The following is a 16,705-nucleotide window of genomic DNA, read 5'->3' on the forward strand; positions in this document are numbered from 1 at the left end:
CATCGGGAAGGTGGCACTCTCGAGGGAGCAGTTAATCGTCTGATGTAGTTCGGGTGCGATGGCCGAGGCGGCTCTGTGGAAGATGTGGGGTGGGCAGGAGTCTGAGGGTGCCATGGAGGGGATGCTTTTCATGGTCTTCAAGGTGTCTTCTGCCATAAGTGGGGTCCAATTGAGTAGGGTTTGTCGGGTGACATCACTTGGAGGGTGGAGTTGGAGCGGTGTGCAGATCATGGTTTTTAAAGTTGTGGATCATCTTGATCTTAAAGTGGAAGAAGATACTGAGTCCGTTGCAGAGTTCTTGGTATTGTGGGTGTTGGTGAGGATTCTACCTTGTATGGATTTCTTCCTTGTGGATTTAATGAGATAGTGGTGTGCGTTGGTGACTGCTTTGTAGGCGGCATGTGTTTCCGGGGTTTTGTTGTTTCTCCGTGTCTTCTCGAGTCACCGGCACAAGCATTTGGATTGTTGGAGTGCAGGGGTGTACCAACTTGCTTTCTTGATGTGTCTTCCTGTGGCTTTCTTGAGGGGAAGAGAGTGTCAGTTCAGTTTGCGATCCAGCGGTGGAGGTTGCATGCTGCGATGTTGGTGTTTGGTGTAGTCGGAGGTGGGTTGCTGCTGAGGGCAGAGGTGAGCTGGTCTTTGGTGAGTTGTCCAGTTTCTATGGAGGAGGAAGTGGGTGTGCCGCTGTATGGTGGGTTTTTGAAGAAGTGGATGCAGTGGTGATTTGTTCCTTGGAGTTCCGTGGTGTGGCTGTAGGAGATGCTGTTTCCTTCGGGGAACATGGGATCGAGTGTGTGTCCCGCTGTGTACATTTGTGCGGTGATAAGTTGTTTGGGTCCTATGTTGGCGAGGTTCACTAGGAGGGTGGCAGTGTTTGGGTCGTCGTGGTTGTCCAGGTGAAAGTTTAGGTCTCCACGCAGAATGTAGTCTACGGAGGCAAGGGCATGGGATGCGATGAGGTCGGTGATGGCGTTGGTGAAAGGAGCGTGGGGGCTGGGTGGGCTTTAGATGAGGGTCCTGCGGAGAGCTGTTTGAGGGTTGGTTTGGATCTGGAAGTGGAGGTGCTCCATGAGTGTCATCCTGACATCCAGGGTGTTGGTCTTCAGGTGGAGTGTGCTTTTGGGGACTACGGAGATGCCTCCTCATGGGTGGGTGGGGCAGTCCTTTTGCAGGGTCTTGTATCCGTCAGGTATGGCAGTGGCGATGTCGGGTGCGGAGAGGGCTTTTGTCCAGGTTTCTATGAGGAAGGCGATGTGGGGCAAATCTGTGTTGAGGATATCCCAGATTTCTGTGGCGTGCTCGTGTAGCAAGCGTATGTTGAGGAGGATGCAGTTGAGTGATTTGTGGGTGATGAAGTTTGGGAAGCTGAGAAGGCTGCTGCTGGGGTACGGAGGTGGCGGTGTAGACAGGAGAGAGGGCCTTGGGTGTTGTTAGATGTTGAGAGCTGGGAGTTTTTCCGGTGCACACCGTGTGATAGTGTGAAGGAATACGTGTTTTTTTTTAAGTACAGATTAAAGCACACTCAATCAACTTTTCACAATCCAACTCTAAATCCTATCAATTAGATGGGATTTAAAGTAGAGTGTAAAGTTGTAAAGTAGTCTGACTCGCGACTTTATATATTTTCTAAACTGCTCAAGCTGTGTTCAATGCAAGGTTTATCAAAGCTGGACTCAACTCAGAGCCCTCACTTCCACATCTCTAACCTCAAGTGGTGGATGTCAAGACTCCACATTCAAAATTGTTTTGCTGGAGGATGTCCTACCAGGTATATTCTGCATCAGGAAATCAACATGCCCTGGAAGGTCTGAAAGGATAACCATTAGCTAACGTAAATCTACTAAATTTTATATGTTCCGTAAAGTGTGGAATTCCCTAGTTCCAATCAACTTCGTAAGTTACGTTTTTATTTCACTCACCATTAATTTAAAATAACTTTGCAGAGAGCTTGGAGCATATCCATCCAGAATATTTAGAAAAGTAGTGGTGAACAGTGTGTTTTAAACATTTTAAGGCTGCAACAACGGTGAAAACTAAATAGAAGTCATTTTACAGGGAAAGTTTTGAAGGTCCCATGATGAATTTCACTATAAGGTTTGATAAAAGATGGATAGTTCAATTACATTAGGAGCCATAGAGGGGTCTAACCAAATGTCTGGAGGAGGTGAAGTCCTGGATGACGCTGTCCTCACTGAAGCTGAATGGGGACAAGACAGAGCTCATGTTGCTAGGCCCGGCTGACCCGACCCTCTTCAAGTCATTATGGCCCACCTGTCTAGGCCCCCCCCCGGCCCCAAAAGATAACATCAAAAGCCTAGGGGTGTGGCTGGACAAGAACCTCACCTTTAACACCCAGGCCACAAAGCTCTCCGCCACCTGCTTTGGACTTCTTCGGACACTGAAGAAGGTCCTACCCCTGCTCCCAATGGAGGCCAAACAAACAGCTATTCAGGGCTTAATACAATCACGCCTGGACTCAAACAACGTCCTTTACCTGGGAGCCCCAGAGTACTCTTTAAATAGGTTGCAACTGGTGCAGAACTGTGCGGCCCGCACCCTACTGCAAATCCCACGAAGAACCTCAGTCAGAGAGGCACTGACCAGCCTTCATTGGCTACCAGTGCGAAAAAGAGTGACCTTTAAGGCAATGTGCATTGCCCATCAGGCCTTCTGGGACTCGGGCCCAAAACTCTTGCGTAGCCTAGTCAGCCAATACCACCCTGGCCGTGAACTACGTTCCAGCCAGGCCTTCATGGCAACAATCCCCAGAATCTAGAGATCTAGAGCAGGTGGAAGAATGTTCACCCTCAACGCCTCAAAAATCTGGAACACCCTCCCCCCTCCCCTGAGATCTAACCCGAACCTTGCCTCTTTCCGCAAGCAATTAAAAACCCATCTATTCAAATTCCCGTAATCATCTCAGCCCCCCCATCTTCCTCCTAGTCTCTGATAGTCTCATTACACCCTTCTGGTTCCCTAGCGCTTGGACGCCTCAGGGCAGCAATCGCGCTGTATAAATGTATTTTCATTCATTCATTCATTTCATTCATAGATGGGGAGGCAGAAGCACTGCTTCTAAGGCTCTGAATGGTAGTTTCACGGTTTGCATCTAGGATCTTGCTCTGTGATAACATCTAAATGAATGAATGAAATGAAATGTATATGAATGAATTAAATGAAATTTATAAAGCGCAAAAGCTAACCGAAGGCCTCCCAGCGCTGCGGACAAAGAACATGCAGAGGACAGAGGCAAAGGAGAAAGCTAGAACAGCCAGGTTTTTAAGAGCTTGCGAAAAGATAGAAGATTGGATTCTTTCCGTAATTGAAGCGGAAGGGCATTCCAGCCAATGGCGCCATTATACGCGAAGGACCGACCCCCACATCTGGCCCTCCTTATTCTAGGTTGACGGGCAAGGAGAGATACAGATGACCGAAGGTCTCTCTTCGGGTGGTAGGGGGTGATCAGGGACTGAAGAATGGGAGGACCATTCTTCCAGAAGGCTTTATGGACCAGGCACATAGCTTTAAACTGGATCCTTTCCCTGATTGGCAGCCAGTGCAGGTTCTTTAGTGTTTGTTTGGCAGAGTGCCAACGGGGTCTGAAGCAGTCTACGAGCAGCAGAATTCTGAATAACTTGGAGCTTATTGATGGTGTACTGCGGAGCTCCCAAGTATAATGCATTCCCATAGTCCAGGCGAGAAAGGATCAGGGCTTGTACCATGATCCTTCTGGCGTGGAAAGGAAGAAGGGGCAGAATCTTATGAAGCATCCTTAGTATCCCGAAGCAAGTTGCAGAGAGTTTTGCTGCCTGGTGACTAAATGTAAGGGAGTGGTCAATCCAGATGCCCAGGCTCTTGATTTGCTCTTTGGGGGCTGGGGCAAAGCCTAGGCAATCAGGCCAGATGGATGCCGGGTCGAAGACAGGGGAATTGCCCAGGAGCATAAGCTCCGTTTTGTCCCCGTTAAGTTTAAGGCACCAACGTTCCATCCATTTGGCAACCTCCTCTAAACAGCTGCTTAGAGTGCTAGATGGCCCTTTAGAGTGGTTAAGTGCCACCACGAGCTGGGTGTCGTCCGCATAAGAAACAATTTTTATGCCAAATGGTTGGACGATCTCTGCCAGGGGTCTCAAGTATATATTGAAAAGCGTAGGACCAAGGGCCGAGCCCTGAGGAACCCCGCAATTAAGGGGAAACTCATTAGAGACCACATCTCCCTCAAAGATCCTGAACGAGTGGTCACTGAGAAAGGATTGAAGCCACTGTACTGCCATACCTGATACTCCCACATTCTTAAGTCTGAGGAGCAGGGTAGTATGATTAACAGTATCAAAAGCGGCGCTGAGGTCAAGAAGGACATCTCTGTTTGATATTGCTTGCCTGGTACCTCCCATTTGGATGCTCTAGAGTTGTCCACTTCCAGTATAATGGATATTCTCTCTTCTTTCACATAGGCTAGATGTCTAGCATAGAATCCTCAAGGTGGCACCCTCTATGTGGATAACTTTGCTTAGAATAGCATGGATTTTTCTAAGTGGTGAACGTAGAAAGCAAGGAAGCCTGTCATTTGTACTAGAAATGGAAAACATTTACTTGCAGAAGTATTGTTCGGCATTACTACATGAGCAGATAAAAGTCCAGCTTCATGTTATGAAAGAGTTTAAAGACTGCTTTTTTCAAATGGACACTAGAAAGCCTAGTCACTTCCTCTATAGCACTTGGACTTCTTAGCAAGTAGGTTGTACATTTCAGTGACTATATCAGCAAATATAGACACGGCTGATATGCATTAAAAGAATAGGCATCAACACTTCTCACCAAGAGCATATAGTAACAAATAACCATTGTGTTATTGGGTGCCATTGTTAAGCAGTTTGTAAAAAGCAATATGGATCAAGTAACAATGGTTAGACCTTCTTAGGATTTTAGAAACCACTATGCAAGGTGATTTTTGAGTTTTACACTAAGATTCCTTTTAGAAAATAAAATGCAAAATTGGGCTTTGAAGTCACACTGGACCAGGTGTATTGGCCAAAACATGATAAACTATCAAATCCACTTAAAATATCCAATCACCATTTCTCTGCATGTATCTATCTCTTGTTTTGCTTCTTAGGCTCTCTCTTACTTTCTCTATTCTATCCTAACCTCTGTCCCCTTTGCCCCTCTCAACATTTCACCCCCGTCCCTATCTGTTTGCTGCTGCATCCTTCTTCCCATTCCTGTCTCTTTTTATCGCTCTCTTGATTTTTTTATTTACTGTCCTTTCTTTCTCTCAATATCTTCTCCTTTTCTAGAACCTATTTTCTCTATCTTCTCTTTTATCTTCTTTATTCTTCTAAATAATTGTTATTTTGCTTCCAGTCCTCTTTTCAATAGACAATGTACAACAACTGAATCTTTCATGGCCATTAGGAACACTTACCACCTTTCTTTGACCACTGTGCTTTTTCATTGTTTCTCATTCCCAGAAGCCTACCATCCTAGAGCAGAGCTAGAACTGGAGATGTCTCTTATGATCATGGAAGATAAGAAGTTAGGATAAGATAAGAAGTTAGTGCAATGTGGCCATCATATCTCTACAGCTTGTTTTTAATTCTTGTTGACCAGGACATCAGCTTGCATGGATTTTAACTGCTTTAGAGCAGACAACGACCCATTGACATTCACCACTCTAGCTTCACAGTGTAGTGGTTTTCAACGGCTCATCCACAGTACTGGAAAAGAAAATATTTTTGGTAAAAACACCAAAAACATTTTCTTTTCCAAAATTAAAGTCGGCATTCAAGGGAAATGTTTCTTGCAAGCCTTGAATTAGATTTTTTGTTTTACTGTATTGCACCACTTACCATCATACCACCTCACCATGAGAAACCCATATGAGACACTGCTTTCTGAGTATTAGCCAGCATTCAAAGTTCAAGGAGCATATAAACTTCAGACAACAGTTGAAAACATGGCTATTTCAAGACAACTACACCACCTACATCTCAGTCACAGAACTTGTAAAGGCAGCCACACCCTCAAGCTCAATCTTTAGCTTACAATCCACTGATTGGAAAACAACCCACTGTTGTGTAGTTACAAAACATATATAACTAAGGGATTGGTGTCAATATGGATTCCGGACACCCCCGCAGGATATGTTGCCCTATAGGCCAGCTAGCTCACAGTGCCACCATTAACGCCCTAACCTTACCAAGGAGCGAATAGTTTCTGGCAACCATCAAACATGACAACCTTTGGATCGATGAAACAGTACAATACTTTTCGCTCAGTCAATCTAGTCTCAGAGAGATACACAGAATATACGTTGGGAATGTTTTAAATAAGCAATTTTGGAACCAGCATCATTCTTGTATAAAACATATGCGTTGGAACATTCACTAGACAGAAGTTAACGTTAGAGATTAGAAGCACGAACAGAGCAAATAGAAGGTAGAATTCTACCATGGTGCTAAAACAGTGAATATATATGTAGGCATATAAACATAACAGTAATCAAGCGTACTCCTACTATGCAGTTCCTACCTAAGTGTACCTAGCATGTATGTGGGTGTAAAACCAAGAATCCCCTAGGAAGGATCCAAACCCCATTACTTGATAGGAGAGAATGAAGGAACCCGTCTTGGTCACGAGTTGGACACCCCGCAAGGGATGTCAGACCACTTCATGTTGAAGCTTTGGCATGCCAGGAACTCAGTGTCTATGTCAGCATGGAAGTGTCTCCTCTGGTAGTGAAGGTACGGTTCTTTTATACCAAAAAGGTAGCCTGAGGGGTTCTACCACAATCAATATGTTATCAGTACGATTATGTAGATGGGCAAAATCAATAATTGCAATTATGCAAAGTAGTCTGGTCACCCTAGGATGAAAGCTAGCGATGAATTTTGTACAGAGTATGGTAATCCTGTTATGTATGTTACGTGCAGGGGATTTTACTAAGAATCCTCATGCATAATAAATGAGGCTAGTTTCAAGGAAACAAATCAACATTTATTCAGCACATAACTGGTTAAAAGGTTAGTGCTAGAATCATTATGTAGAGCAAGGTAGGACAAACGTAGGTAAAAAGTCACTTTGCTACTTAGGCCTACGTTGGGGAACATAACACCACTCAAACTACTTTCAATCAGCAGGTAAGTTAGAAAGGGATGATCTATGCTTCACAGGGTGTTATATAGTTATGTAAGTTCACACACAAAATTTCTGCCCACACTAACACTAATAACAAGACACTCAGCGGTGGTCAGCCAACTGTAACTTATACCTCTTACATTAAACTTTGGCATATTTGCTACAAAGCTGTCCATCACCAGTACTCTGCAGCCATTAAAGCAGCCGTCACTGAATAACCAGTCATGGAATAAATGAAGAGATCTGTCACACACGTTGGGTCAATTGGAGGACTTTAATCTACCCATGGCTGCAGTTCCCAATATCTATACACTGTGAGTGCTTCTATCATCTCACATTGACTTTCATATATGAGATGATAGTAACAATGTACATCCAAGCAGATCTCTCCACTTATCTCTCTCTCTCCAACAATGCCTGTTCTGGCCCAGAACTATTCACTAGGGGTAGATTTACTAAGATTTTGCGCCGGGATTGCATCACTTTTATGGTGCAGCCGGACGCAAAATCATTGTTGGGATTTACTAAGCTATGCAAAACCACTTTGCATGGCGTATAGTGGTTTAGTAAATGCAAAGCAATGCATAGTGCTGCCTTATGTTACCTTGCATTGGGAGGCGTTTCATGGGAGTTCCCAGGAATCCAACCATGGATTTTGGTGCATTCCCAGATTTAATAAAGCTAGTAAACCTGGGAATGTGTAAAAATGCTACACCTTCCCAAGTGAGGCTTAACGAGGAGAAATATCCTTAATTCTCCTTTTTACTACCTCTTTCTACGTGCCCTGCCTTTTGCAGCATACATAGAAAGAGGAAAATTACTTCACCGATTGTTTTTGTGGAGGAAGGTGTCCCTTCCTGCCCATAATGCAGGCACCCTTGCACCATGGTGCACTGGTGCCTTTGCTTGCGCTAGGCAGCACACAGTGTGCCAGCGCTAGGAGACAGCAGAAATATGCCATATGTTTGCACATATATTCCTTTTCTGCTGTCTACCTTTTGCCTTGCTGTGCTGCCTTGCTGTGCTGCTTTGCATGAAATTTAGGTAAATCAGCCCCAAATGTTCTGATTTGACAACCGTGTGCAGGATCCAGCTGAGCAGACTATCATCAGAAGAAATACCATAAAGGGATCTGCAGAGTGGTTTGAAGCTGCCAGGGTAGTGAAAAACCACAAAACACCGTCTGTGTTTTTCACACCTCATAATCCACCACACTGCTACAAGCTGCGTCCCATAACATGCTAACTGCACCTTTGTGGTCCTCACGCAAGACATGGCAACACTTCCAACATAGGGTCAAAAAACAAAGGCAATACCCTTCCTATCACATGCCACCCTATATGGCGAAACTTGCTGCCCATATAGGTAATCACTTCAGTGCCACACATAGGGGTAGTAAGCATTATACAAACGTGCAATGCAGTACAATACAATACCTTATTTATCATTTCTTCATCCCCAAGATTTGTTTGAGGCTGTTAAAATCTCTGTTTCAATTACACTTTAGAATTATAAAACAAAACGTGCTTCATTTATGCTTTTGTAACTCCTAGTATATTTAGAAATATTTGTACAGTTCATTTACAGGTATTTCATTGTGTGAATTAGAAACAAATTCATATTCTAAAGTATCCTAAAGTATTTCTTTTCACACTCCATGTACGCAAGGACACTGAAATTATGCAATTCTGTAGTGTTATGAACATACTACATAACCCATCATCTTCTGCATAATATCCACATTGTAACAAAAAAATGTTTCTACCTTAAACAGATCAGAAGTTACTAAAAATGCTGCAACATGTGCTGCTGCGAAGTAGAAGGTCATTTGCAAAGGTTCACTAGTCACCTTTCAGTTACTTATAGCTGTATTTGGATGTGGAACTGGTACTTATGAAGTGAAACCTTTTGCTAGACAGTGCTAACATTTCTAAAAATTACAAAATAATGAAGTGATACTATCACAAAATGTGGCTGCGCTGTGCCGCATAATTTGTGTTTTCAAGCCACAAAAATCAACCCTGCCACATAATTTAGGTTTCCCTGCATTGCATAATTCCTTCGGGCCTGTCTGTACACCAGTGAGATTGCCATGTGGTTAATTTTACAAAATCCTCTCAATTTGCAGTCAAAGAAAGAAAAGTATGCAGCATCTCCACTTTCAAAGAATAAGCAGCAACTTGTTGGAAGACATAGCCTGACATTTAACCAATCTTGGAACAGGGTAGCAAATGTACCCAGATAAATGTAAAGACATTTTTACCGCTCATTCACCTTCTCAATTCCCGCACTCTATACTCTCCAATCCTGATACCCCTAATACTTTGCTGCCCGATCAAACTATGTGCAACAATAAAACAATTTTCTTCCAAGAAAAAGTTTAGGAAATGTTCTGTAAATTCAACCCCAGACAGAACTTAAAATCGGTCGGAAATAGTTTGGATAGCTCATAAATTTCACATGATATCCTTCAGGAGTTCCCCCTGCTGAATGAGGAGAAAGTTAGGTTGTTTATAGATTTCATTAAATCTGGCTCCCCATCAGATCCCTGCCCACCAACAATTCTGCTGTCAGTAACCGATACAATCTCGGGTCATCTAACTAAACTTTTTAATTCAATCATTCAAGTATGAGCTTTCCCGACTGATTGAAAAAAAACCTCTATTCTTCCCCTGTTGAAAAAGCCCACACCTGACCTCAATGAGATTACAGATTGTAGACCAATCTCTCGACCCCCCCTTTACAGTGAAAATACTGGAAAAACATCTCAACTCTGAACTCTCAGTCTTCCTGAATGGGAATGAGATCTCAGATGATGTGCAGTTTGATTTTAGGAAAAAACACAGTACAGACTCAGAGCTGGTCATGGAAGAAATCAGAATGAATATAGGCATTGGAGGGAAAGTGGCATTGATCCTATTTGATCTTTCTGCCGCTTTCAAAACTGTCTCCCACTCAGTGCTCATCAAACGGCTTGCAAGCGTAGATGTCAGATGGTCAACCCATGAGCTTTTGACATCATTTCTCTCAAGTAGCGAACAAAAGGTAGCCCTTGGGAGACTTTACCTGTATCTTTCACTCTTCCATGTGGTGTCCCTCAGGAATCCTCCTTAAGACCGACCCACCCTTTTTGTGGCACCACTAGCCAAATTTATCAGATAAATTGTCTTTGCCACCGTCTCCTGTGTGGATGATACACAAATTGTAGCTTCGATTGCAGGGGTCCCACTGAGGTTGTCAAACTTTTCGGTAAGTGGATGCGTGAGGTTGTAGGCTGCATGAGAGACATCTGTCTTAAGCTAAACTCTGATAAGAAAAGAAGTCCTACTTTTTGGAAAAGAAACAACCTTTTGGAATCCTACGTGGTGGCCTCATGACTTGGGCCCTCTTCCCCCTCCAGTCACTAAGGTTAAAAATCTGGGGGTTACTTTCAATAGTAAGCTCACTTTTTCGGGCCAGATTAATCAACCTGATTTTTACCTTTCAAGAACACTGAAAAAGATCCTCCCGTTCATCCCTTTTGATTTACAGAAAATAGTACTCACAACATTTGTCCTTTCTGAGAATGATTACTGTAACACCCTTTATATGGGCATACAAAAAAGGCAGATGAATAAACTGCAAACACTTTAAAATGTGGCAGCTTATCTACTCATGAGGATTCAAAATACACATCAGTCTCCCCAAAAAACATCCAGATGCTTCATCAGCTCCCAGTCAGGAAAAGAGTAGCATTTAAAGTACTTTGTGTGGCGGGCAAAGCACTTTATGACTCTGGACCACTCTTTATTAGAAAGGTATTCTGCTGGTTGATCCCTGGAAGACCCCTTCGTTATGGCTCCACTTAATCAATGGCTAGGTCCAAAATTCGATAGCATCCTGGGGAGGAAGATGTCTTTCAGATGCGACCATTAAATTGTGGAATGCATTGCCTTTGCCCCTCAAAGCCCTACCCACTCTACTGCAGTTCAGGGCAAAACATAAAACCTGGATCTTTTCACAAGTCTTGCCCCTTTACTACCACCTCTTTTTCATTTACACTGATCTGCTTTTACCATAATCATTTAGGACGCTAGTGCCTAGACGTCCTCGGGTAATAGAGCACTTTACAAATTATCAATATCATTATACTGTTCTAGCTGCCTTGCTCATTTGGAGGGGCCAAATATTAATTTGGGCTGTCCCAGCCCTAAAATGTCTCCCCTATGGCCTGGGACCTATTTTATCTCACAAGACTTCAATCCAGAAAACAATCTTCAAGAGTGAGCCAAAGAGAAAGGAAGTGAAAGGTGGTGGAAAAAGGAAGCAAGGCGTGAATTCGAGATTAAGAAGCCCTGGTATTCAGAAACCCACGAAGTTTGCAGTGCTAACAGTGCCTCCTATGTAAAACCTGTATTTATCTTTTGCAAATTAAGCAAAGCTACTCTTTACCCTAAGTGTAACCTAACTTTATACCTAAACTGACCCCTTAACCTAGCTCTTACATTTATTTACATATTCACTTTGTTGATGTAGTAGTACTCTCAGTAGTTTAATTTCTGATATAGGGTCTCGGATGTATTGGTAGGTTGAAGTAGTGGATTGGAGATAGTTGGGGTGTCCGAGACATACTGACACCCACACATACTGAAGTTATGCATATCACAAGCACATATATAGTAAAGGAATCGTTAACACTTGTACATGGATATATTCAAAAACAGTCCATCATTGCTGGTGAAAGAAGTGTAAGCCAGTGCCAATAGACATTTTGTCTTGACTAATGTTGTTTACTAAATGGTGCCCATTTCTGAGCATGAACAATTATTTGGGAAGACGGGAAATCAAAAGTACCACTCTTACACAATAACAAGGTAAGGAGAACAATCTTATGTGTAGTTCCTCTACTTATTCTATATGAATCGTTTGGAGCAGTGGAGAGGTTAGCATGGATTCCATTGGTTTCACTTAAGCTCGTACTGATCTCGCTAGTAGGGCACCAGAGCTAGGGCCCTACTACCCTGAAGCCATGCTGCCATACCCGCCTGGTACAGATTTGGGTGCTGGGCGGTGTCTGGTGGCTGCGGACCTGCTGAGGCGGCGGCCCGGGAGTGATTAGATGATTGGGGCTGATTGCACCCCTGATGTGAGCGGCGGATCCCCGGAGATGTGGAAAGGTGAGTGAGGGGTGGCCCCATTGCTGTGGAGGTGTGGGGGGCCCCCCTCGCCACCGCAGGATCGCCTGTGTGTTGCCCAGGCTGAGCTTTGGCAGTGAGCAGCCGAACCCGCCCGAGGCCCCGGTTACTGCTGGGGGTCCTGGATGACCGCGTATCGTGATGAGTGTTGTCATTGGGGTTAGGCAGTTGGCCGCCCCCCGGGATTACTGTTGAACACGGGTGGAGCACGGGAGCCTCCCCCGCCCTGATATTACTGACCCAGGCAGCGTGAGGACTACTGCCTGCATTCCTAAGTCGAGCAAGTTCTGCTTTAAGGCATTCTGCCAGTGAGGCGATGTAAGCGTGAGGAGCCAGTGCTATCAGTTTTTGAGAAGCTAGTGATAACAGGGCCGACCGCAGATTCTCGATGTCCTGCTGCTGTACGGTGCCTGACCCTAAAATGGCGGCCGTGTAAGACGAAGTGGATTGCTTTATTTTCCTGATGAGATCAGACTTGGTGTAATAGGTGAATAAACAGTGGCAAGGCGGCCTGAGTGTACTGTGACTGGACTGTGGAGCACTGCGGCGGCGGCCCACCATGAGGGATGTCACCCTCCTAATGACCGGTGAGCGGGGGAGCTTTAAATCGGCCCACGGTGATTCAAATAGTGGCGGTGGGTGCCCCTGCACTTTGAGGGATCGGATTGCTCCTGGGTATTGATGGCATTCCAAGGACTTGCCTGACGTGCCTGACCTTAACATGGCGGCCAGAAGCTCTTTCACAACCCTAACCGCGGCACTTCGCATCCAGATGCTGGCGTGTGCCCGTTCGAGGCCCTCTTCGAGCTTAAGACTGGCTTCGAGATGGCACCGGTTGTTTCTAACTCCAAGGTCAGAATCCCTGGCCTGACCCCAAGATGGCTGCCACAGTTTTCCCTACCACCGGACTCTGACCAGACCTTGATCACATCCCCCATTGGCCGATATGGTAGTCCCAGCTCCTTCTCTGGGTTGTTTTTATGCCCTTCCCCCGCCTCCTTCTGTTCTAGTCAAAACTGTTTTTCCCAAACGTTGAGACCTGAGCAACATGGCTGATGCCTGGTGCAGTTGCTAGACAGCTAACGAGGAGATTGGCCCTGGTTTCCCCCTCGATCGTCACCTACCCAGCCGGACATTGGACACAGTTCTTCCTCGTCTCCCTGCTATGGCTCTCTGATTTGTTTTTACTTCCTCCCCCCGCCTCCTTTTTACCTCTATCCTCGTAGCCTATGTATCTAGTCAAAACAGTTTTCCCGAACGTTGAGACCTGAGCAACATGGCCGATGCCCAGTGGAGTTGCTAGACAGCTAATGAGGAGATTGGCCCTTTTTTCCCCCTCGACCGTCACCTACCCAGCTGGACATTGGACACAGTTCTTCCTCGTCTCCCTGATATGGCTCCTTGCTCCCCTCCTTTCCTACAAATTCTTTCAACCTCGTGGTTTGTTTACTGTACCTTACTACGCTATTGTAACTGATGTAATTTGTAACACAATGTTCCTCTGGTATAGCGCTCTGATACCTCCGGGTCTAGCCAGCGCTATATAAACCTTTTTTTTAGATATACCTTGTAATGCAACGATCCTCTGGTTAAGTGCTCTGATACCTCCGGGTGTAGCCAGCGCTATATAACCTTCTCAAATCAAATAAACTGAAAACTGTTTTTCCTGAACACTGAGACCTGAGCAACATGGCTGATGCCCGGTGGAGCTGCTAGACTGCTAATGAGGAGATTGGCCCTGGTTCCCCCCTTGACCGTCACCTACCCAGCCGAACATTGGGCACAGTTCCGCCTTGTCTCTCCGCTATTACTCCTTCCCCCCCACGAATTCTTGAAACATTGTTTATGTGTACTGTACCTTACTATGCTCTTGTATCTGATGTAACTTTTAACGCAACAATCCTAAATGTAAAGTGCTCTGATACCCTCTTGGGTCAAGTTTGCGCTATATAAAACTTTATAAATAAATAAATAGTCAGTGTTCTTGGAGCACATGGATGAGGTCAATGGACAGTCAGTGTGAGGGGAATAAAGTAAATGAACAGACAGTGTGAGGAGGCTGAGGCCGATAGACAAACTATGAGAAGAGTGATGTTAATTGACAATGAGAGGAAGATGAAGTCAGTGTGCAGTCAGTGTGAGAAGGATGAAGTCAATTGGCAGACAGTTAAGGAAGATGAAGCTCATGGTGTGAGGTGGATGAGGTCCATGGACAGTCATTGTGAGGATGATAAAGTCCATGCACAATCACTGGGTGGAGGCTGAAGCTCATAGAAAGTGTGAGGAGGACGAGGTCCATCGACCTCTAGGGTAAAGAGGATGAATTGTGTGGGCAGTGTGCTGAGGGTGAGGTCCATGGACAGACTGCGTGATGAAGATGAACCCATTGGCAAACCTTGTAATTAGGATGGTGCCCATGAATAGCCAGTGAGAGTAATTGGGCAGAAAATGCAAGGAGGTGATACATTTTCTGCATTTTGTTCCAGAACACAGGCCAGTAACAGGCCTTTTAGGCCCTCTGGCACTAAGGACTTTGTACCAACCAGAGACAGAAAGCCAGATGGACTGCAATCACCACACAGCCCACTGAACGCTACTTGAGTGAGATGCACTCTAGGTCATGGTCAAACCAGTGAGATATAACAGGGATAGTTAGTAGACCCCAAAGACTCTGTCATCATGGAAAGGCACACTCAAGAAAAATAGGTCACTAGGAATATATTTTTAGGGTGGATTTAAAATCATAACACTATCCTAGTGCATTCACTGTAAATAGTAACTATTAAAGAACAAGTAAAATAGGGGTAAAGATACTTATTAGGAGGGTAAATAAAAATATTCTGACATTGGTCTCTTCATATTGACCTTTCCCACCTCATCTTACTTCTAGCTAACTAAGCTAAACTTAGCACCAAAAGTGGCCTACTTCGTGTGTCAGAGATGGCTTCACACCTGCATATCTCTTTTGAACAACAGAACCAATGTTTAGCAAAGTAGCAGCATCTGCTGTTCTTTTCTGCTTCAGCAGGCAAGCAGATAAGCCAGCCTAGTGAATGTTAGATTACCTTTCCGTAGCCTTCAGCGAAGGAAGGTAATAACAGTTCTGTATGGCCCTGCAATAGACAGGAAGTGAAATTATCAGCTTCTATAAAACCTTGCTCATTATTAAAAATAATTACCGAGAAATGAAAATTAAATTCATACAGAAAAACATGAAGATATTCAATCAGACCTAATTATCCTGTTGCAGTGAATAACATGGACAAATGTGCATTTATAATGGGAAGCTATATCTAAACTAACAGTATGTATTATTTGAGATGGGGCTACCTAGAGGAGAAAATACATGATAATTACAACACAGACAGACAAACAATAAGGAAGATGAGTGAGCATGATAAAGTCCTTGGACAGAGAGTGTAAATGAGATTGGATCACATGAACCAATAGTGGTAGTATCTCTGACCCTGGGCAGACAGTGTCAGGAACTGGGAGCCCATTGGGGGAAATGGTAGTAGTTTGAGATTCTATGGCTCAAATACAATGCTAAGAGTTTCAGGCTTGTGACATGTTGGCAGACATTATGAAGAGCTTGGTATGTGATACCTAGATGGTGTGAGAAGCTTCAGAGACAAGGGTAGGAAGTATGAGGAGCCTGGGAAACGTAGAAAAACAGTAGGACGTGTTAGGGGCCATAAAAAGACTCTTATAACAGTGCACATAAACAATGTGCAGAACATGGGGCAAAATGGACAGACATTGAGAGTATCTTTGACTCATGGGCACTATGAGGAACATGGGCACCAGCAGCAGAAGGTCAATGTATGTCTGGCCCATCAACAGACAGTCAGAATCTTGGGATACCATGTACAGATGGCAACAGCATATTGGCTCATGGACAGACATAGTGAGGAACCTAGGGCCCCTTTTTACAGAGAGTATGAGCAGATGGAACTAACATGGAGGGTGTTAGCCGCCAGCACTCTAATCCCATAACCCTCCATTTATTTGTGAGATCTAGGGAGCCAAACATCTGGTAGCTATTCAAATAACAGCGTGCTCCTTGTGTAAACTACACTTTGATACCAGTTATATCTGGACCAGTTAGAGCTGGACATATGATTAAATAAAAAATATATAATTGAACATATACATGGCAGTTTATTTTTTTTAGCCTTTGCAGCTAAGCCCATGAAAGCAATATAAGTATAATCTTCAATGCCTGGGATGGATTGTTACTGCCACGCTGTGGTGAGGGCCTGACTAGCTGTGGCATGTGGCCATGACCTGTGCAGCACTTAAACATCTCTACTCAGACAGATGGTCTTTTTAGCTGCTTGAGAGGTAAGAGGGAGGAAACAATCACAATTTAAATTTTAATACAGTCTAACCAA

This window comes from Triturus cristatus, chromosome 7 (genome assembly GCF_964204655.1).
Source record: "Triturus cristatus chromosome 7, aTriCri1.1, whole genome shotgun sequence".
In the NCBI taxonomy this organism is placed as follows: Eukaryota; Metazoa; Chordata; class Amphibia; order Caudata; family Salamandridae; genus Triturus; species Triturus cristatus.